The sequence below is a fragment of the Protopterus annectens genome, chromosome 3.part0 (assembly GCF_019279795.1).
Source record: "Protopterus annectens isolate FY-2018-M chromosome 3.part0, PAN1.0, whole genome shotgun sequence".
Taxonomy (NCBI): Eukaryota; Metazoa; Chordata; order Ceratodontiformes; family Protopteridae; genus Protopterus; species Protopterus annectens.
This window is the reverse complement of record NC_056731.1, coordinates 804,612,105-804,636,594: the sequence shown is the minus strand read 5'-3', so window position 1 is coordinate 804,636,594 and position 24,490 is coordinate 804,612,105.

Below are 24,490 nucleotides of genomic sequence, written 5' to 3'. Positions count from 1 at the left end.
AAGGTGGGGCATCAGTAGATCTGGAAAATTATATACTCATAAGTCTAACTAGTCTCATCTGTAAGGCTAAGGAAAGGATCATTATGGAATTAATAAATGGGAACACTAGTAACCTACAAACTCATGACTCAAGCCAGTTTGGATTTGTCAAAGTCAGATCCTGCCTACTTAACCAGTTGATTTCCTTGAGAAGGCTAATGAAGCAATAAAGGAGGCAAGTCAGTACACACCACATATCTAGACCTCACAAAGGCATTTAATATCGTCCCACACTCAAGTATTGTAGATAAACTGCCTCAGTTAAATGTTAATCCCTATGTAACTTGAGGGATAGCTAATTGTCTGATAAACAGAACCCAAAAAATTAGGGTGAACTACTCCACTTCTTCCAAAAGACCTGTCATTTGTGGTCTACCCACAGGCTCAGGCATTGGGCTACCCCTCTTTGGCATTTACTTCCCGGAGTTCAAAGGTACTGTTAAGGATTTATGGCTGACTTAAGTCTGCAAATGACTGTAAATGTAGTGCCATCATAAGCTCTCCAGAGGAGACCAAAATCCTCCAAGAGGGCCTTCCCAAACCGACAGCTGTTGTCAAAATTATGGACTAAAACTAAATGCTAAGGAATGTATAGTAGTTGTCAAAATTATGGACTAAAACTAAATGCTAAGGAATGTATAGTAGTATTCTTTGGTATGCAAGAAGTCTCTTGTAACTATCACTTTGACAACACCCAGCTAAAAAAATTGATCCAGCAGTCAGGATCCTGGGAACTCATGTAGACAACAAATTGTCCTTTGATCACCACATATCCATTATTTTTAAAAAAGTCCTTTTTCATTACACAAAGGTATGGTATCCAGATCCATGGATGTGATCATTCCAACGTATTCTGCACCCATCAGGCCATCACTGAGTGTGTGCACATCCAAACATATGACACAACCTGAATGCCTACAATGCTTTCTTACTATGAAAATCAAGGGCCTAAATCATAAAAAAACTATACAAACCATCTCAAAGCCTTGTCCCTCTTCAGTGTGTCATACAGGCGACAGAGGGTTGATCTCTACCTTGTGTACAGAGCCTCAGCAGACCCTAACCTGATAGATCTACTGCACAGTTACAAGAACAGTGGAGGCATAAACACATACTCAAGAAATCTTGATCTTTTTAAACAGAACATGTTGGAGGGACAGATGGTTTACTATCATATTACCATAATGAACAACAACAAATTGCGGTAATGTTGAACCTAAATTGTGAAATTTAAAATACCGAACGCAAAAAACTTCGAAGTGTAGTGACTGCAAATGTCGAATTCGACATATTCGAACAGTCACCACACTTCCGGTAACAGCAACACCATCCGTTGCACAGTAAAGAATGTTTTTGCAGGGGGTCTGCACCCCCCACACACACCTCCCATACTTATATATACAAATTCCAAGATCGTACTACAGTGAGGGAAAGGGTACATTTCCTGATTAGTGAGATCTGCACCACAATGTCAAACTCTACAACAGTGAATGCTGTATTGCATTTGCTATTGCATGGTTCGATATTATGGCATTCGTATTTACGTAGAGTGAATCAGCACTTTCGCTCCACTGTACATCTCACAATTTGCGATCGAAAAAATTATGTACAACCGGGACAGATCTGTATCACAGAAAATACCAGTTCATCCAATCTTCCTCTCCACATAAGGCAAAGTAACTGCAAATTCACTGCTGGTTTAGCACCCTTGACTCTCATGGATAGCTCCATGTAAATGCTCTGCTTGTCTTTAGGTTATTTCTACTTAAAATAAGAGATAAAAACTTCATAGGAATGTACAGATAAGCTTCTAATATCATCAAGGATCAATAGTGTAGTAAGTACCCATGAATCTCTAACTACCTCCATATGTTTTGCTTCTGTTTATCCATTTTCTTGTTGTAGTTCTGTTTTAAGACTAGCCTTTCTGCAGTGATCTTACAAGTGTACTGTCTAACACTGGAATCTATGATACCCTGCATCTTCCTGACAGATTCTGGAGAACATACGAAAAAGACTGTCTTTTTAGAGGTGGAAGAAATCAATTAAGTGTCTGTCAAATGTGGAAGAATGACATTATTCCACAGGGCTAAACAGAAATGAAAGATGAGTATCTACCATAACACTACTCTGTAAGAACTGTGTACATCTTAAGTAACTAGAACTATATGCTGCATGTAAGACAACCCTCTAGCACCTGCAAATCTTTATGCTGTTTGCCCCCTCCCATGGCTCCCACCATGCAGCTTAATTCCAGTCTTTCTAGTTCTCCCTGAAATGTGTAACTTAGTGACTCTAAGGTAACACTTGGCAGGTAATCCCTGCAGAGGAAAACTTGGGAGGAAGTTAGTTACCAGCTGTAGTTGCTCTGTAAGTGCTAGGAGAGAGGTCCTTGCCCTTTTAATGGGATGGATGAGTGGGAAATGTTACTAAAGATGGCCATATTTGTTACAGATCCAGTATAACAGTAAATACATTACTTCTTGCCAGATATTAAAGTTGTTTATCTTTGTTAGGAGGCATGAGATAGTCCACAGAAAATGGCAAGAAGTGGTCCATCTTTGGTAACAGGAAGGACGGAATCCACAGCCAAATACCTGGGTGGGAAAGGCTAAGTGAACATCACCAAAACAGGATCTTGTTCTGGATGTAATTTCCAACTGGTAGTGCTTGGCAAGGGTACTAAGATTTGATCAAGTGGCTGCTGTGAGATTATAATCTACAGAAGCATTCTTTAGGAAGGTGTCAGATGTAGGCACTGCTCTAGTAGCATGGGCTTTGGGTATCCTAGTTAGACTGTGTCCTTTGATATAGCAGAACTTGATACAAATCTGAAAATCATATTAATAGGGTAATCCTAGATAACTGAAGTCATTTTCTTTAAGGTGTCGAGTAAATAAAGTGTGTGTTACTCTTCCTGAACTCTCTGGTCCTGTTAACGTAAAGCATTTCAATCCTGTCATCATTCATGCAGTGAAGAATATACTTTCCTTTGTCCTGGTAGTGAGGGAAGAAGAATGAACTTGTTTAATGGAGTTTCTATTACTATCCTAAACATAAATGACAGATTTGTTTTAAGCAACACTCTGTCCTTGGATGGTACTTTGCCTGCATGGCCTGAAGTTCAGAAACCATTTTGGCTGACATGACAATTATGAAAATGACAGATATTTCATACCATCCTTTAATGTGGTTTAAATACTGGTCTTTTTAAGGTAACTAGGAGGAAGTACATATTTGAAGATGATACAGTGCCATTGACTAGTTATCCAAGTTAAAAGATACCCCTAAGGAAGGCTTTCTGACCTTTATGACATCTAAAGAGGTAGTGTGCTGGCTTGCATGAAAAATGGAAATCACCATAAAATGTCCCTTAGTGGTGGAATAGAAATGCTTTATTCAATCAGCTTTGTTAACTCACTCCAGTGGAGCTCAGAAGGTTTGCACTGTAACTTCCAAGGGGTGCAGCCTAAGTCTTTTGACAGATCAAATTATGTCCTCACATTTCAAACAAATGTTCATATCTCTGGAACCACATAGGTTATGAAAGTAGTATAAATGGCAAACTCTTCAGCATAAACTATTTTAATAGTGGTGGCATTCTTTAGGTTCTAGGTCTTAAACCAAATTTTATAAGTCACAGCAAACACAGTAACTATTATGTTTGTAATATTTTGCAAACAACTTACAATATCTCAGCAACCACTCAGGTTACACATATACTGTCAGAAGCATTTTTCATCTAGCTGGGAGCTTTCATATGAGGCTAAGGAGTTCCGTCTGTCTTATCTGGTTATTGAGATATTTAGAAAAATGTGAAAATTATATCTATATAAATTAATATCATAAAAAAACAACAGTTAATATATCTTTACCTGCACCAGAGAGAGGTCAAATATTAATACAGTTGAGTTTGCCAATGTGTAAGTTTTAGGATGAAATCTTTTAAAACCTTGTACATAGCATGGTTTTAGAATTATTGATGCAAACATGAACAAGCAATATTTGATGCCTAGATGCATCACTAGGAGGTAACTGCAGATTCACCTGGAGGAGTCACTCGGATCTAATGAGTTAAACACTTCAAAGCCAAAGCATGTTATGCTTATGACCCTATGAAGCAATACCACCTTAGGGTAATTTTCTCTGTTATACCCACTTGATGAATCTTTTCATTTGTCTTTATACATCTCCCCATTATAGAGCTTGTCAGAAGATGTTATGATCTGTAAAACCTTAGGTGTGCAGTTGGGGTTATCTGCCAAGTTTAAAATTGGAAAAGCCAAACTGAGAGTTTCAAGATACTGGTGTCCAGATGAGAATGTTCTAATCCTCAGGAAAACAGAGGAACTGAACTGGTCTGATTTGTTTGGAATTGGTGCCATAAAGAACAGTTGTGTACACTTACCATAAATGTAGATGTTCAAGTGTATTCACTGTAGCAGTCATCACTTGTGGGTTATCCCTTCTGTAGTAGCCCTCGGCTGGCCCGAATACCAGAGTCAATGTTTTTCTGCATTGGCTGCTGTCGCCTGTAGTCTGACATCAGGTCGTCAGTGCTATAAGGCAAGGCAGCCAACGCCATTACAGCAGTTTTTCTTGCCCTGACCCATCAGAAGCACAAGGAAATATAGTAAAGTGGTCCTGGTGGCTAAAAGCCACTGTGAGAAGCTTATGTCTCCCTAAGGAAAGAGGATATAAGGGGGAAGGAGGGAGGGAAACCAGGACTGCAACAGTGAATACACTCGAACATCTACATTTATGGTAAGTGTACACAACTGTACTATGTTCTTCGTGTTTCACTGTTGCAGTCATCACCTGTGGGAGGACTCCCAAAGATGAGGAGAGGGGTGGAAGGATTAGTTACAGACTCAGGCATGGGTCAGCATGCCCTGCAGAACTGTAGAGGCAAACCCTGCCCTAGCCTTAGAGAAAAGAGGTAGGTGGTAATGCTTTGTAAAGGTATGGACAAAGGTCCAGGTGGCAGCTTCCAAGATATCCCTGGTGGGAACTCCTCTGAGGAATGCTGTGGAAGTGGAGGCTTCCCTAGTGGAATGGGTATGAATAGACTTAGGGGGTGGTTTCCCATGTAGTCTGTAGTAGAAATAGATACAGTGTTCTGTTTGGAAATTGTTTGCTTGGAAATGGGCTTCCCTTCTGCCCCTGAGGTAAAGCTGACAAGAGGCTGGTTTGTTTTTCTGCAGGGTTTAGTATGATCCGGGTAGTATCTGAGCTGTCTGTGCATGTCTAGTGAGTGTAGAGTTCTTTCCCCCTTGTTTTGAGGGTTAGGAAAGAAGGTGGGTAGATGTATGTCCTGGTTGAGGGTCACATCAGATACCACCTTGGGCATAAAGGAGGGGTTAGTCCTCAGGGAGACCCTGTCTGATGAAGGGCTCAATGGCCATGAGTGCCTGAAATTCTGAAACCCTTCTGGCTGAGGTGATAACTAGTAGGAAAGCAGTCTTCCAGGAGAGGCATCTCAATTCTGCTGAAGCAGCAGATTCGAATGGTGGTAAGGTTAGTTTTTCTAAAACATAATTCAGGTCCCAGGCTGGCGTGGGTGGCCTTCTGGGAGGTCTGATATTAGAAGCCCCTCTGAGGAATTGTTTAATTAAAGGATGTAAGAAGAGGGGCTGGTCTGTATTGAAATGAGCTGAAATGGCTGAGGCATGGATTTTAATAGAAGAGGAGGAGAGGCCACTATTGAGTAACTCGGCTAGGCAGTCCAGGATAAGAGGGATGGAAGGTTGTGAGGTACGGCCACCTCTGGACTGGCTCCAGGAGCAGAATCTTTTCCATTTCCCTGCATAAGATTTTCTGGTGCTGTGCTTTTTGGCCTCTGTGATAATGTCTAGGACCTGTTTGCTTAACAGGGGCCCCTTGTTTGCTTTTAAAGTATTAGCCATGCTGACAATTTGAGAGTCTGCAAGTCTGATGCAGCATTTCCCCCCCAACATGGGTCAAGAGGTCTGAGATCAGGGGAAGCTGCCTTTGAGGGTGTAATGTCAGGCTGCGCAGTAAGGGGTACCAATGCTGTCTGGGCCAATCTGGAGTAATGAGGATGGCCTTTGGTCTCTCCTCCCTTATCTTGATCAGTACCTTGGGAATAAGAAGCGTACACAAAGAGGGAGTTCCAGGGGAAGGTCAAGGCATCCACCTTCCATGCTAGGTGGTGATACTCTCTGGTACAGAATTTTTTCAGCTGGTGTTTGAGGTGCGAAGCAAAGATGGAGTTTCCCACTCCTGATGCCGGTCCAGTAAGTTTCTGCTTAGGTGGTCTGCCAGGGTGTTGTTGATTCCTGATAGGTATTGGATAATTAGGTGTAATCTCATGCAGGAGGCTGTCAGCCAGAGGTTCATGGCTAGCCTGCAGAGAGGGTAAGATTGGGTCCCTCCCTGTTTGTTGATGTACCACATTATTGTGGTGTTGTCTGTTTTGATAAAGAGAACCCCTGGCCTGAGATGGGGTTTGAATGATGTCAGAGCCTTTTGTACTGACATCATTTCCTTTTGATTGATGTGTAAGGGAAGTTGCTGGGCATTCCAAAGACCTTGGGTATACCTGTCTGCTAAGTGAACACCCCAAGCAATGTCTGAGGCATCGGTGGTGATGGTCTGCTCAGTAGGGTGGAAGATGAAGGGAAGACCGTTGTTCTTAGCACAGGCCCCTGCCCACCAGAGAAACTCAGCCCTTATACAGGGGATCAGAGAGAGGGAGGTCTCTAGAGGCTGAGAGTGCTGACACCAAAGGTTCTTTAGATACCACTGAAGTTTCCTCATGTGAAGCCTGGTCAGAGGAATTACAAGGATGCAAGATGCCATGTACCCCAAGGCTTGCAGGAACTTCCTCCTAGTGAGGTGACTTCTGGAAGCCAGCTGGGTAAAGTAGAGAGGCAGGAAGCTCTGCTTTTCTGGGGATAGGAAGGCCATTTGGGATGCTGTGTCTAGAAGTGCTCCCAAGAAAATGATCTTCCTGGAGGGTGTTTGCTTTGATTTCTTCTTGTTGATGGTGAACCCTAGGAAAGCTAGAAGGGTTTTGACAAAGAGAAGGCCCTGGAGCAACTTTTCTTTGCACTCTGCCTGAATGAGGCAGTTGTCTAGATAAGGGTAAATTTGTATATTTCTCTGTCTGCAAAATGCTATGGACTGGGCTAAGCATTTGGTGAATAGTCTGGGTGCAGTAGATAAGCCAAAGGGTAGCACACAAAACTGAAAGTGTTGTGAGCCTGCTCTAAAGTGCAGGAATTTCCTGCAGGATTCCCTTATGGGGATGTGGAGGTAAGCATCTTTTAGGTCTAGGGTCACTAGACAGGCATTTTTTGTCAGCATAGGCAGCAGCTGCTGCAAAGTTAGCATTTTGAATTTGGGGACCACCAGGGAGGTGTTCAGAATGGATAGATCCAGGATGGGGTGCCAAGTGCCCTCTTTTCTGGGAACAAGGAATAGTCTGGAATAAAAGCCTTTGCCTGTATGAACTGAGGGGACAGGTTCTACTGCCCCCTGGGAGATGAGAGTTTGGACCTGTTTCAATGCCTCTGCCCACTGACTTGGAGGCAAGTCTAGGTAACCTCTTGGAATTGGGAGTTCGCTGAAAGAGAATTTGTATCCCTGAAAAATGATATTTAAGTCCCATTTGTCCTTTGTTACAGAAAACCATTTTTCTTTGCAGAGGGACAGCCTTCCTCTTAGCTTTTGGTGAGTGAAAGGAGGGCAGAGGGGGGAGAGGGAGTCATTGAGAGTTTTTGCCAAAGAAGGATGGCTTAGAACTCCCATGCCTTTGGGGACAGGGGCCTGGGTGGTCTGTCCCTGCAGGGCTTACCCTGCCCCTGTCTGCTAGGTGCAGGGAAGGACCACTGCTAGAGGGAAAGTTCTTGCTGAACCTGGGAGGCTGAACCTGAAATAAATCTTTTACTGTTTGTATAGATTTTGCTTAGTCTTCCAACTTTTTAAGCACCTCTTCTGCTTTTACTCCAAACAAGTAGTCCTTATCCAGGGGTGCATCAATTAATTTAGACTTGACATGATCAGGGAGAGGTTGTTCCATCAACCTTGCAGTAAATCAGCTAACTCTTTTGAATTGGCACAGTCAGGAAAGGTTGAAATCTTTTGTTTTAATAGTTCCAAAGTGTGTTGTTGATATTTTAACATATGGAACTGACAGTTGAGTGCTCTGATAGCTAAGGTCACAGAAGTGTATACTTTTTTACACCATCTGTCCAGAGCTCTGGAATCCTTTTGTCAGAAGGAATGGGATTCTTGGCAGAACTAGTCTTAGCTCCTTTAGGTCCCTGTATAATGACCTCTGGGTCTGCAGCAGGATTTCTGTACAGGTATTTGTAAGAATCCGGTACTCTGTAATACCCGTCAGGTTTACTGGGAGCAGGTGGGAGGGCATCAGGGGCTAAGATGGATTCATGGAAAACATCATCCACCACTTCTAAGATAGGGGGGGGTGGCCAGGAGTCTGTGCTGAGGCAGGTCCAGAAACTCTCTGTCTTTTCTTAGACTGGGGGAAGTCCTGAGATTCCCATTGGAAATGTTCCCTGAGGGTGTGAAGGGTTTCACCAAAAGAAAGGTCTTCTGTGGGGAGGCAGAAAGAATGGTTTCCTCTGTATCTGAATCCTCATAAGAAGTCAGAGGTTGTTTTTCCACTTCAAAATATGAATAATCAGATTCCTCAGAATCCTGTTCTGTCATAATTTCAGGAGAAGGGTGTCTTTTCCTTTTAGAAGTTGTGGCCTTACTACGCCTGATAATGGAGATAAGATCCACTGCCATTTTAAGCATTTGTGCTTGGGGTGGTGGAGCAGGAGAAAGATGGTGGCTAGAGGCAGATTTTTCTAGGAGTGACCTGGCTTCTAAGCTAAGAGTATCCATCTGTCAGAGACAAACAGTAGTCGGATGAGAAGACGTCGTTTTTTTGTCTAGATTCGGAGGTGCGAGAGGCCTCCTCAGAAGCTGGTGCCTGCGTCGCAGATCCGGAATCAATTGAGGCAGAGACAGCCAAAGGCTCGGAAGACAAAGAAGATTTCTGCGGCATACCAGACTCCAAAAGGGTCTTGGTAGAGGTCTGCATAGATATCATATTGGGCATCAGGGGCAGCGAAAGCACCTCACTGAATTCCGGAGTATTGACAACCTGCTTAGCGGTAGACTCGTTGGAAGGCTTAGTCTTGTGTGGTTTGTCTCTATCTTTATCTCTGCGTTTTTTTGGAATGTCTATGGATTGTTGGCTGACGGATGCCATTTCAGAATGCAAAGACAGTAGACGAAAATACCTGTCTACAATAAGAGCTCTATGGGAATGGTTCTCATGTTAAAGAGGGCACAGAACCGGCAACAGGGGACGTCGTGGTCTGGGCCTAAACAAGTTATGCAGTATGAATGGAAGTCTCGGTGTGGGATCTGCTTTCCAGAGGCGAGACAATTGTTAACTTTTTCGGATATCGGTTATTGCAAGAAAAAAGGATCCCCAACGGGGTACTTAGCTTTAGACTTTTCAGCTGTAATTCAAACTCTGGTAGCAACCGATCGGCACACTTACAAACTGCTTTTGCTACGGGTTCCACAGCAAGAAAGGCTGAAGTAATGGCATCGGCTGCCTTGCTTTATAGCACTGATGACCTGACGTCAGACTACAGGCAATAGCAGCTGACGCAGAAAAACATGCTAGCACAGCAGGGATAACCCACAGGTGATAACTGCAACAGTGAAACACGAAGAGCATCGATGGGTTCTTTCCAAACTTCCTTGATAATAGCAACCACTCTGTCAGCAGAAGGAACCACCCTGGAAGATTGGGTGGGGACTAGAAAAGCTCAAGTAGGATCCTTTGTGAAACCATGGTGGGGTCTGTGGGGCATGCCTCCTCCATTCATCATCATCTCTAAGATTTTCCCCAACAGGGGGAGGGGGACAATCCACATCTCAACTGTCTACATCTAGTATTGAAGAATCTGATGGGGAGACAAGTGTGTTTCTTCTTGCATGTGTGCTTCCTGCTCCTCCTCCCTGGGGGCAAGGGGGGCTCCAAGGATGAGGAGGAATAAAAGTACTGTTGTGTACACTTACCATAAATGTAGATGTTCGAGTGGCTTCACTGTTGCAGTCATCACTGTAGGGTTCTTCCTGCCAGCAGGCAGCCCCCGGTCGGCCAGAATCCCAAAGTCTGGGTCTGGCGTCGGCTGTGTACTCACCCTCCCAGATGTCAGAGCGCCAGGGGTACAAAGCTTCCAGCCGACGCCATGTTCTCCAGTTTTTCTTGCCCCAGATGTAAGATGCCCAAAAGTAAAGGCTAAAAGTAAAACAAAAATGAAACGTACAACAAACCCCATACCCTGTAGCAAATACACCTCAGAAGAAGGGTGAAGCAGGGAACCACACCAATAAAAGTATAAGAGGGGACAGGAGGGTGGGTAACCCAGACTGCAACAGTGAAGACACTCAAACATCTACATTTATGGTAAGTGTACACAACTGTACTATGTTCATCGTGTTTCACTGTTGCAGTCATCACTGTAGGGTTGAATTCCAAAGCTGAGATAAAGGGTGGTGGTTATTGAGTAGAAGGGGCGGCTAGAAGGCCTTGCAAAACTGCAGAAGCAAAGCCTGCCCTAGACTTATAATAAAGAGGGAGATTATAGTGCTTAGAGAAAGTATTCACTGAACTCCAAGTTGCAGCTTCCAAAATATCTTTGGTAGGTACTCCCCTGAGAAAGGCAGCTGAAGTAGCAGCAGCTCTGGTAGAACGAGTCCTAATTTTTCCTGGAATTTGCTTTCCATGATGAGAGTAACAAAATCTGATTCCATGAGCAATCCATTTAGAAATGGTCTGTTTTGAAATACCTTTGCCTTGGGAATTTGTTACATAAGAAACAAACAGTTGTTCTGTTTTCCTGATATCCTTGGTTCTGTCCAGGTAAAAGCGAAGCTGCCTGTGCACATCCAAAGAATGCAAGATCCTCTCCCCTTATTTTGTGGATTAGGGAAAAAAGTTGGCAGGTGAATAGTTTGGTTTAAAGCCACTTTAGAAACCACTTTAGGCATGAAAGTAGGGTTAGTCCTCAAAGAAACCCTGTCTTGATGAAAAATAATGCAAGGTTCCACAGTCATGAGCGCATGTAACTCCGAGACTCTCCTGGCTGAAGTTAAAGCCAGTAGGATAACAGTCTTCCATGATAAATACTTTATATCAAATGTGGCATCAGGCTCAAAAGGAGGCAGAGTAAGTTTTTCCAGGACATAATTGAGGTCCCAGGCAGGAATGGGTGTTGTCCTAGGGGGCCTTAAATTCTTTGCTCCTCTGAGATATTGTTTCAGAAGTGGATATGAAAAAATTGGAGGATCTGTATTATAATGTGCAGAGATAGCGGAGGAATGTATTTTTATGGTGGAAAAAGATAAACCCTTATGCAACATATCTGTTAGGTAATGTAAAATAAATGGAATATTTGAAATGTGAGGATCTGATTCCTGAGCATGCATCCAGGTGCAAAATCTCTTCCATTTACCTTCATACGATTTCCTAGTGCTAGGCCTTCTGGCTTCTAAGATAACATCCATGACCTGTTTGGAAAGGGTAGGATTAATCACAGACCCTGAATACGCCAGGCTGCCAGGCTGAGAGTTTTGATATGATGTTGAGATAAAAGATTTGGAATCTGAGGTAGAATCCAAGGAGGTTCCTGGGATAGATTTATCAGTGTTGAGTACCAAAATTGTCGAGGCCAATTTGGGGCTAGTAAGATTAACTTTGGTTTGTCCTGCTTTATTTTTAATAACACCATTGGTAGAAGAGGTAGTGGTGGAAAGGCATACCCCAAGAGGTTCCTCCAACTGAATGAGAGAGCATCCACTTTCCATGCTAGCTTGTGATATGTCCTTGTGCAAAAAGTCTGTAACTGGTAGTTGTGGGGAGATGCAAATAGATCTATGTCCGGGCAGCCCCAGGCTTCTGTAATCATCTTGAATATTTGGGTGTCTAGCATCCACTCATGTGGGTCTGACAGGTTCCTGCTCAGGCTGTCTGCCAAAGTGTTTTGTTTCCCTGGCAGGAATTGAGCTTGTAGGTCCACTTTGCAAGCTAGTGCTGTGTTCCATAGAGTCATGGCTAGTCTGCAAAGGGGGTAGGAGTGTGAACCCCCTTGCTTGTTTATGTACCACATAACTGTGGTGTTGTCTGTCCATATCAGTAGCTGCCCTGGCTGTAAAAGATCCCTGAAAGCCAAGAGAGCATTCTGCACAGCTAACATCTCTTTTAAATTGATATGTAGATGCTTCTGATCCTCTGTCCAAAAACCTTGCAGGCCTTTCGCTGCAAGTGGGCTCCCCATGCATAATCCGAGGCGTCCGTGGTTATCACTTGGTAGGCTGGAGGTAGACTGAAGGCTTTCCCTTTGTTTTGAAGACATGCCATGGCCCACCAATGGAATTCCTTTTGCAGGCAAGGCAAGACAGCAATCTCTGTTTCTAGACTGTGACAATGCTGGGACCATACGCTTTTTAGGTACCATTGTATCTTCCTCATATGCAGTCTTGCATGTGGTATGAGTAGGATGCAGGAAGCCATGTAACCCAAAGCCTGCAGGAATTTCCTTGCAGTTAGCTGAGACATTAACGCCAGGCTTTTGAAAGTTGAAGCCAGCTGTAGTTGTTTTTCTGATGTCAGGAATGCCATCTGGGTTGTTGTGTTTAAAAGAACACCCAGGAAAGTTATCTGTTGAGTGGGTGTCAAATTTGACTTTTTTATGTTCACAGTGAATCCCAAGTACTTGAGTAGATTCTGAACAAATTCCAGGTGCTGGAGTAAAATGTCCTTGCTGTCTGCTTGAATAAGGCAGTCGTCCAGATAAGGGTAAATTAGAATTCCCTTGAGTCTGCAGTAAGCTACTACTGGAGCCAGGCACTTGGTAAAGACCCTGGGCGCAGTAGACAAGCCAAAGGGCAGCGCAGAGAATTGGTAATGTTTCCAGCCTGCCTTGAACCTGAGGTATCTTCTGCACTCCTGTCTGATAGGAATGTGTAGGTAAGCCTCCTTTAAATCCAATGTCACCATCCATGCATTTTTGCTCAACATTGGCAGGAGCTGCTGCAGAGTAAGATTCTTGAACTTTGGTATCTCCAGGAAAGTATTTAAGACTGACAGATCCAGGATGGGTCTCCAAGTATTTTGCTTTCTGGGAACTAGAAAGAGTCTTGAATAAAAGCCTTGTCCCGTCTCTGAATTTGGAACCAGTTCTATGGCCCTCATAGCCATGAGGGACCTCACCTGTTTTAATGCCTCTAACCATTGATTTTTTGGTAGGTCTGGCCATCCGTTTGGTTTTGGTAGGTGTGAAAGTGGAATTTGTAACCTCTTAAAACTAAATCCAGAACCCACTTGTCTTGGGTTATGTAAGTCCAATTTCGATGAAAAAGAGAGAGTTTTCCTCCCAGAGGAGCTTCCAGGAGAGAGGTTCCTGGAGCCATGCAGGGGGAGTCATTGAGCCTGTTTCCTATAAGGTTGAGACCTATCTTCTCCACCCCTGGGGGTGGAAGCACTCCACTGTCTAGGTCTATAAGAGGTCTGTGCTTGGGCCCTCCCTCTTGGGAGCCTATATCTACCCCTCTGAGGCCTGTCCGAGCTGGGAAAGGACCAATTTTTAGCTGGCCAATTTCTGCTAAATCTAGGAGGCTGAACTTGTAAGAAATCCTTAACCATTTGCATGGATTTTGCCTTATCCTCCATTTTCTTTATAACCTCTTCAGCCTTAGACCCAAACAAAACATTATGCTGAACAGGAGCATCCAGTAACTTTGCTTTCACTTGATCAGGCAAATTTTGTTCATTTAACCAAGCATGCCTTCTAATGACCATGCCAGTGGCAGCCGCCCTGCAAGAGTCCTCCAAAGCATCAAAACCACAGTGCAAGGTATGTTTCCCCACCTGCTCAGTAACATGCATCGTCATGTAATTCCGTAGTGTCTGCACATGCAGAAATGGTACCTAGTTTTTGTTTCATAGCAGACAAAATGTATTGCTGATATTTCAACATATGGAATTGACAATTTAAAGCCCTAATAGATAAAGTAGCAGAAGTGTACACTTTTTTGCCCCATCTCTCCAAAGCTCTAGAATCCTTATCTGATGGAACAGGGTTTTTAGCAGTGGCGGCCTTAACACCCTTAGGACCCTGAGAAATGGTTTCTGGATCAGCAGTAGGATTTTTATAGAGAAACTGGTGGGAGTCAGGGACTCTGTAATATCTATCAGGCTTAGCAGGGGCCAGAGGAAAGGAGTCAGGAGTTAAATTAGACTCAGAAAAGACATCATCCACAATATCCAAAATAGGAGGAATAGCCAGGGGTCTGTGTTCGGGAAGAAGAAGGAAATCCCTAAGCCTTCTCTTAGATTCAGAGTACTCCTGTCCTTCCCAGTGAAAATGTTCCCTCATGTCATGTAAAGTCTCCCCAAAAGAATAATCCTCAGGAGGAGAAGCTGAAGGAATGGATTCCTCAGTATCAGAATCCTCATAAGGAGGGAAAGTATAATCCTGTTCAGAGGAAGACACTGAAGAAATAGATGCCTGATCAGAGGATTCATAATCCAATTTTTGTCTTGGCCTTTTGTCTGGAGGGGGATGAGAACTCCTAATCATAGTTAGCAAGTCCTCCGCCATTTTAAGCATTTGTTTTTGAGATTTAGGTCCTGGATCAGAGGAGGCCTGGGCTTGACTCTTTGTTTTAGAAGGAGTCTTTGCCTTTGTCTTTGCCTTTGCCTTTACCTGAAGCTGCATAGACCTGAAAACCCCCTCGGAAGCCGGTGCCTGCACAGCGGCTCCGGACCCATCCGAGGGAGCATTATCCGAAGGTTCTGTACCTGGAGTATTCAAAGGCCTAGTTGGCTCCTCGTGGGAGTCCGTTTCGGCAAGCGGTTCTGTAATGGCCGACGACAGGGGCTGCGAAAGCACCTCACTGACGACGGCCGAACCAGCAGCTGGCTCTGATTGTAAACTGTCTGATTTAGACCTCGGAGGCCTATCCTTATCCTTGCGCGTTTTATGAACTCCGGTAATCGGAAGCGTGTCCGACGACATGTTATAATTAAATCGCCTCCCAAAGTAATGAAAGGCAAAATCGTATCTCCGTTTAATAGTACATTGATTAAATCTAGCACAAAACCGACAACTAGCTACATCGTGGTCAGGGCCTAGACAAGGAATACAGTAAGAGTGAAAATCCTTATGAGGTATTTGCTTCCCACATGAAATACAATTATTAACTTTTTCTGACATCGGTCTGGAGCAAGAAAAAAGTTTCCCCAAAGGGTTACTTAGCTTTGAAAAGAAGAATGTCTTCAGTATGAAGCACCAAAAATAACAGGAGTCAGCCGACTGGCACTAGCGAACTGCTTCCACCGCGCGGCAAGAAAGACTGGAGAACATGGCGTCGGCTGGAAGCTTTGTACCCCTGGCGCTCTGACGTCAGGGAGGGTGAGTACACAGCTGACGCCGGACCCAGACTTTGGAATTCTGGCCGACCGGGGGCTGCCTGCCGGCAGGAAGAACCCTACAGTGATGACTGCAACAGTGAAACATGATGAACATCTGAAATGTCATAAGTCACCCATCAGCAATCCTTCAAATGTCTCAAAGATTATCTGCCCTACTGTTGAGTGCAATGAGTATCCAAAGCGTTATTAATCTTGTTGAAGACTGCTCTTCATATGCTGCCTCAACACCTGCAAAGCAGACAAGGAAGACACCAGTGAAGCCATATTTGGTGGCCCCATCTTTTGCCAACCTTGTAATGGCCATGTGGGAGGAGAGATATTTATGTTCCACAAAGGTCCCACATTATGTTATATCAAAGATTCATTGATGGTTTGATATTTCTGTTAACTGGTGATGAGAGTGAATTTGAGTCCTTTGTTAGGGACTTAAATCACATCACAGATTTTTTGGAATTTTCTGTGGGAAGTTTTGGTAGGGCCATTAATTTTTTGGATATACATTTGGCTTTTCACATGTCCAGTAACACTTTTGTGAGTAAGATTTATAGGAAAGATGTTTTTGTCAACCAATATTTGCACAGAGATAGCTTACACCCTAGGCATATGAAGAAAGGGGTGATTAAGGGGTAATTTATTTGCCTCAGTAAACTCACATTTTTTTCAAGAGGCCATCTGGTTGACAAATTTTTTTGAACAAAGAGGGTATGACCAGGCTTGGTTAACCAATATACATAAAGAAGTGTTTCTTCTGAGACAAAAAACAGCCAAACCCATCATCAGGGGTGTTGGTGATGTAAGTAACAACAGGAAAAAGAAGGACAACACAGTGTTTGCTATTTCTTTCCCCATCTCCATTGTCAATGAGATGGGTGTCATCAAATGCATAATAAAGGACAATTGGAAGGTTCTGATGGGGAATAGGGAACTCATACAGGTAGTAGGTGTAGAACCTAAGTTCACCTACAAGAAAATTAAGAACATCAAAAACATTTTGGAAAATGGTGTGGGGGGGCACACGTTAGCATTGACTGTGTTTGTGGTACTTTCTCCTGTAGGTAGTGTAAACAATGTAGGTATATAAGCAATACATCTAGTACATTTATTACACATCTTAAAAGGACTATTTGGGTCCACAGACATTTTACCTGTGAGAGTACAAACATAGTTTATGTGGCAGTATAGTATGTGACTCTTGCCCTAGTTACTACATAGGAAAAAACATTAGCTGTTTAAAGTGTAGAATATATGCGTACACACTTGCTATTAAGAAAAAGGATTTTACCAATGCTTTAGCTAGGCATGCTATTCACTGTATGAACTTTAAAAAGTTCACCTTTTCAGTCATAGATTATGTTCAACAAGTGGATTATATAGGGAACACCAATTTGATTTTAGAATGCAAGGAGTCATTGTGGCAATGTTTTTATATTAAGACATTTTTTATGAAACTTTGACATTCTAAGCTGTTTGGTAAACAAGACAGTTTTTTATTTTTATGGTATGATTCTACACCTTTAATTTAAAGTATCATGAAAGTCATGTGATGTGTGATGTAACTTATAAGAGGTGTGTTTGTGACAGGTTATCTTTTTTCTGAAGAAGTTCATGAAGAATAAATTTGAACAAAAGTACTAAAGAATTGTGTTCGCTCCTTCATTTCATCTACAGCTTTTGGTTTGTATTTCCTTGAACTCTTATGCTTTCACTCTAGTCAACTTCCAGGCCTTTAGCCTGGTCTCTGCTGACCTTAGAGCCTTCTCTGACCACTTCTTGCAGATGACTGTAGCCACCAGCAGTTTACACTGTGGGCTGACTGTTTCACTGGGTATGGCTTTGCAATCTCTGATTCTATCCCAATGCCATTTCCTTAGCAGAGGGAAGTCTACCTGAGCTGCATGTGACCTTGTGACTTTCTCACTTGGTGAACCACGTGCTAGCCAACATAAAAAACATAAGAAGCAACATCCAACTTATAGTGCTTGGTAAAAGTATGTACAGAAGACCAAGTAGCTGCCTCAAGTTCAAATCTTTGAAAAAAGCACCAGGAGAAGCCACAGCACTGGTAGAATGAGCCTTAATAGAAGAAGGAAGGCACTTCCCATGAACAGAGTAACAAAAGGAAATGGCTTTAGAAATTCAAGAGGAAATGGTTTGTTTAGAAACAGCCAAACCTAAAGACCTAGGATGAAAAGAAACACAAATTTGCACAGATTTACAAATGCCTTTAGTTTTATCTAAATAACATCTTAGTTATCTATGCAAATCCAAGGTGTGAAGCACCTTTTCACTAGTAGACTGTGGAGAAGGGAAAAACGTGGGCAAGTGAAAAGACTGATTAAGAGGTGACTCATTAACTACCTTGAGCATAAAAGACGGATTACTACGAAGGGACACCCTGTCCTTATGAAAAACCAGAAAGAGAGGAACAGCCATAAGGGCCTGCAGCTGAGACGCCCGCTTGGCTGAGGTAAAGGCCAAAAGAAATACAGTCTTCCAAGAACAATGCTGTAAGGAAGCTGAAGCTGCAGGCTCAAAAGGAGCCTGAGTAAATGTTTCCCGTACAAAATTAAAGGTCCCAGGAAGGAGGAATATGCTACTGAGGGACAACTGATGAATCCACCACTGAAGTTCCACTTTAAGGCATGGGAGAAGGGGAATCAGAAATTCTAAAGGATGAGAATGTTGAAGCCAGACTGAATTTAGGAACCACTGGAGCTTTCCCATATGAAAGAAGCATACAAATGGTAGAAGCCATGTATCCCAGAGCCCTGAGAAACTCCCTGGCCATAACGGAGGCCAGAGGAAGAAGGAACTGAAAGAATGCAATCAGAGTTAAACCCATGGGAGGAAGCAGAGATGCCAGGATAGGAATAGGCTATGCAGGAGACAAATAGAAAAGTGAAGATGCTGAAGCAGAGTGTTTGGAGAGGAAGCCTGAATGAGCAGGTCATCCAGATAAGGAAAGATCGGAACTTCCCTCAACTTGCAAAAAGCAGTTACAGGACTGAGGCATTTGGTGAGAACCCTTGAGGGAGTAGAGAGGCCAAAGGGCAAAGCAGAGAACTGAAAATGCAAGGAAGAAATAGAGAAATGTAAAAAACGTCCTGAAAAGGGGATGAATTAGGGATATGGAGCTATGCATCCTTGAGATCCAGAAAAAACTTGGAAAGCTTGAGGAAGAAGAACAGAAAACAAGGTTTGAAAGAACAACATCTGTAAGTCAGGAACCTTCAAAAAGGTGTTGAGCTAAGACAGATCCAGAATGGGTCTCCAGGTGTCCTCTTTCCAGAGAACCAGAAACATTCTGGAGTAAAACCCCTTCCTTTTTGGATGATCTGGAACTTTTTGAATTGTTCCCTGAGACAAAAGGCTCTGAAGAAACTCTGTAAAAAAGGGCATCTATCCCTAAGGAGGCTGAGGAATACCCAAAAAGGGGAGAAGAGATTTTCAAACCATGTAGTATACCTGACAAATGATGGACAGCACCCAAGAATCCTGAGTGATATGTAACCAAATTTGGAAGGGACAGGGAAAGATGAAGAGAAAAAAGAGTGTGATTGAGGAGAGATGATAAAGGACAGTTAGACAGAACCTGGTTTCTCTGAAAAAGGAGGCTTCTGAGCTGTAGGAGTTTAAGTAGACTTAAGATGAGCCCTTCTACCACCCTTTTTATCTTTGGGAGGAGGGTGAGACTGTCTGCCTACAAAGACAGGTTTAGAAGGGTAATTCCTCTGAAACTTGGGGACAGGTGAAACAAAAATGTGTTTCAATTCCTGCAAAGCCTTACCCTTTTCCTGAAGGGACTAAAAGCTTAGCAGCAGCATCAAACAGATTTTTATTACCTAGAGGAGCATCCATCAACTTGGCCTTAATATCATCCAACAAAGGCTAAAGATGAAGCCAGGAATGCCTTCTCAACACAGAACCAAAAGCAGCAACTCTAGATGAGGCATCAGCTGCATCATAGCTGCACTTAATAGAATGGCAAGCTACTTGAGAAGATGACCCAAGTAAAGAAAACACAGAAAACTACCCCCCAAAGTCAGGAAGATCTGAAATAACTTGACAGGCCTGAGAGAGATGAAACAAAACATATCTGGCCATGTGTTTCTGGTAATTCACAGCCCTAAAGGCCATGGTAGGAGCAGTATATCCACATTCTTACCAAACCTCTCCATAATCTTGCTGTCCTTGTCAGAGGAGAGCAGCTCTGTAGAAGGTAAAAGCTTAGATGGCTTAACAGAAGCAAAAGAAATAACAGAAGGGTCAGCAGAGGGGCACTTGTAAAGGAATTTGCAATATTCAGGTACTTTATAAATCCTATCAGGTTTCTTAGGAGCAGGGGGCTGACAGTCAGGAGCCTGAGAAGCTGCAGAAAAGTTGTCTAACAAAGCAGCAAGAACAGGAAGGACAGAAGAGCGCTTGAGAGATTACATATAAAGAAGTTCATAATACATAGAGAAAAACATTGTAGACTCGTATTAAGACTGGTTACATATGAAAAGGTAAAACAGAAGAAAGGCCAACCAGTCAACCACGGCAGTTGTATAAAATCATGGACTTTATTCAAGGAAGGAAATTAAAACCATAAAAGCAAAGCTAAAACACAGATAAGTGCTTTTGCGCCTTTCTAAACAGGCGTTTCATCAGATCTAAAAACTGCTGCACACAAATCATCTTTTAAACACGGTTTTTAGATCTGATGAAGCACCTGTTTAGAAAGGTTCAAAAGTGCTTATCTGTTTTTAGCTTTGCTTTTATGGTTTTATTTTTCTTCTTTGAATAAAATCCATGTTTTTATACAGCAACTGCCATGGCTGACTGGTTGGGTTTACTTCTGTGTTAAGTTCATAAAATCTTTGCTGGACATCTGAGACCTGGGTAAAGTCACACTTAAACAACTCCATCATACAGGGAAACAGTATCACCAAAAGAAATCTCCTCAAAAGGAGAATAAGGGCTAATACATTCCTCCTCCTCAGAATCAGAGACCAAGGGCGAGGGAATCTGGGAAGAATAGGTCAAGAATTTTTCATCAAAATCCACATATTCATCAGAGGAAACCTGTTCCCTAGGCCTCTTAAGAGAAGTAGAAGACCAAGGGGGAGCAGGAACAGAGAGCTCCTGAGGAGGCTCTAAAGCCATAAGGGCATTAAACAGATCCTGCGTGAAACCTTGTCATTCACATTTACAATCCTTGGGAGCAGCAAAAGATGTTTAGTTTTCTGCTTCTTTTTCAAAGGGACGTCAACCCTAAAGAGCTTATGAGACCTGGACTCCCTGATGACACTCTAACCTCCTGTCTAACAAGGATTTCTGGAACCCCCCCCCCCGGCCCTTCGGAAATAATCATCCGCAGTTGCCCCTGATTATCCGAAACAGATGTCTGCATAGCCTCCGGGGACATGTGAGAAGCCAGATCCATGCCAGCCTCGGAAATGGTCATGGCAGAGGAATCCAACTGGGCGGTCCTCTGGGTCGTCACCAGCCTCGAGAGAGATGTCAGGTGGAGGCGGTACAAACAAAGAATCTGACTGAGTTTTCTCAGCCTCCTTCTTCGCAGATGGCTGACCTTTGGGCTGGGACGATTCCTCCATGGTACCCTTAGCCAACAATTTAAGACGTTGGTTTTCTAAGTAAATGGCTAAAAAGGAGATACAACTATGCAAGGTCTTTGGAACAAACACCTGGGAAATAGGACAAAATATATGGTCGTAAGAAGAACCTAAGCACAACAAACACTGCTCGTGATGGTCCTTATGGGGACTTTCTAGTTGACATGAAACCAACAACCAGAAAAATAAGGGAAGATAAGAAGAACCCCCCCCCCCCCCAGTGGGGCACTTTCTGAAAAACGGATTGGTAACCAGCAGCCAAATGAGCATTCAGATTGACAATCTAACATGGTATTTGGACTGGCAGCAAAGTTCTGAAGATATTACATATGTACATCACACCTTTATGCCCTATGCCGAGCGTGGGGTGCACATGTGTGACGTACAATGTCCCTTTTACAACCTACGGCTTTGGTATGCTGGCCAGATGTTGGGCTGCCCTAGGCAGGGCATCCCTATTGTAATGAATACTGTAACAGTAATATAGAAAGACATCTTATAGAGCAGACATGTCCAGAAAAAATAAACAGGTAAAACTACCGCTAAAAAGATCTAAGAATGCAGTCTGCATTACAACACATTGTTTCTTGACTATTTATTCAGAAATGCAGTTTGCACAAGATTAAGACAGCCCTTACACCACAATATTTAGTTCTACTATTTCAGCTGCCAATAAATTTAAACATGCATCACTTACTTTTATCAATGAATGGTACAGGCATTTCCTTCTCATACGTCTGAGTCTCTCTTGTTATGCTTACTTTTTGTGCTGCAATAAAATACACTGCAAAATTAGATGAATTAAATGCTTCAATACCATCTACTACGTAAATCAAGGCACATATAGCAATGTCTACCCTAATCTAGACACTGTAGCAGACAAAGACAGTAAGGTAATAACTTAGCAAATTATGACTACATGCCACAACATCAAATTTGTAACAACTGTAGGTTGCATGTAATCTGCACATCTCATCAGTACTGAGTATACTTCTACTCAGGTTCTTGTGGCATGGGTTATTGGAAGAAACTATGCAATCTTTTTATGCATGTTTACTTCAGGGACACTAGGGAGGGCTCCTAAAAGGACACCCTCATACCCCACATACCTGGCATGTGCACTTACAGATTCTCTTTCTCTTCTTCTCCCTTAAATTCTTTCCTGCCAAGTACGTAGAAATACGTTCACATGACAAAATCCAAAAATAAGGTTCAACAGAAAATGAAAAGGCATATGCTTCAAGCTAGCTTTTGTTCCTGGGCTTCGAGGAAGGAAAAAAAAAAGTCTTGCGTATGGAAAGGCATACTTGAGAAGCTGTCAGTGAACTAGTACTCTACAGAAATATACATTTTTTTCAAGATAATACTGAGTTACCCGCAAGCAGAGAAAGAAACAATGGAGGTAGAAAACATCAATGCTAAGATTTTAGAATGAAGTGAGTAAGGAAATTACAGGGTTGAAGAAATGGATAAACTATCAGTGGGGGGAAAAAAAAGAATAATGGTTAAAATCTGGAGAACAATAACGTCAACAATAAAACCCAAATTTGGATGAAATAACATCACAATGGGTTTAAGAGGCAGCATTTGAATGAACCATATAATACTTAACTGACCATGACTGGCTAGATTATAAGTGATGTATAATGTTTGCAACTACAGCTGTTTCAATGGTGTCTTGTCTGTGATGTATTATGTTTGCAACTAAAGTGGCGTCAATGTTGATTGCTTTTCATTTATATAAATGTAAGATTGACTATGTCATATGTGATAATTTAATAAAGACGTTTATTGAAAAAAAAAAAGAAATGACAATGTAATATAAAGACAAACAATTGCATAAATTACAAAAATCAAACAAATACATATCAAATATATACATAGTTCAAAAGGATGATCAATAAAAGTACAAAATAAACAGGGTGTAAAATTTATATTAAGACAGAACCATGCTGGCCCAGCTCCGTGTCGTAAATAAGCCTTAACTATGACCCAGACAACAAAAGATCAAATAGCCAACTGGTGAGGACAGGAATGGGGGGGGGGGGGGGGGCAGCCAATGTAATGCCAGCACCTCCAAAACATAAAAGAAATGTGAGTTTCTCTACCAAACTCGTTTTTTTTTTACTTACCTGTGCAAGCCTACTGGACACAGATGTCCCTTAGAAGGGTCACTGATTAAGTGACTTTCTAAGAGAGACAAAGTAGGGAAACAGAAGGAATAAACCAGATACCATGGACTACAGGAAACAGTCTGTTAACAGCTCAGATCATTAATCCTATTTTTTAACTGCCAGACTTTCACATTACTATTTTTATTACAGCACTCTCAGAACATGCACACCTACACAGAAAAGTACTGCAGACCCTCGCATCTGAAAATGAAAAAAAATTTGATTAAAAATGTTTTCTGAAAAAAGAAAAAAGAATTATTGTGGCAGTTAAGGTTGAATTCTGCTTCATTCCCTCACCTTAATGATTATATGTCCCTTAAACCCATTCTTAAAAAGAAAGCAGCTGTGGTGTAGCTTATTGTTTAGGGTGTACCAAGCATTGGGGCTTTTCATAGTAAACATTTTTTAATCATTTTTTTAATCTTTTTACTCTTTTTAGTCTGAGGATATAAGGATTTTAACTATTTAAACAGTGTTTAAGTTACAACTGTTAACAACAAATGTTTTTTTCTTTAAAAAAAAGTTTGACATTTAAGAAAATTATCTTTTTATGGGTAAATGCATATTAAGGGTTAAAAGTGCAAAGGATTAATTAATTGAACAATTAAGGATGGTATTCAAGTAGCGGACTTATGGTGTTTGATTATCTGATGAAGTCTTGTGTTTAAGGCGAAAGCACTCATCATTGTGGTTTTATTTGATTTTAATCGGAACAAAGAGTCAGACGTTCTCTGCCAGTGTCTGGATTTTATTACACGTTTTATTATTGTGGAAAGATTATAATGCAGCCTGGAAGCATACGTAATCCTAAGGATGTCCACAGTTACCATTACTGAGTATCAATAACAGCATGCAGCATAATCCTTTTATTTTTTATTTTTATGTTAAGATTTTCTCCACAGGGCTTCCCACAAAAAGCTGTTTCATTCAGTGGGAAATTGCTTAGTAGACAATCAATCAATAAATAAAGGAATAGATAAAGGCAAAAGTTCCCTGAACCAAGGTGACTGGGATTTATGACTAAAGTTCAAAGTACTTCATGTAGTATAAACAAAACAATATAAGAATGGGATTTAACAATTTAACAGGAAAATCAAACTAACTGCTTGAGCTTGTATTATTTAAGCAAGCAATAATGGCATTAATTACACATTAACACACACCCAAGAGGG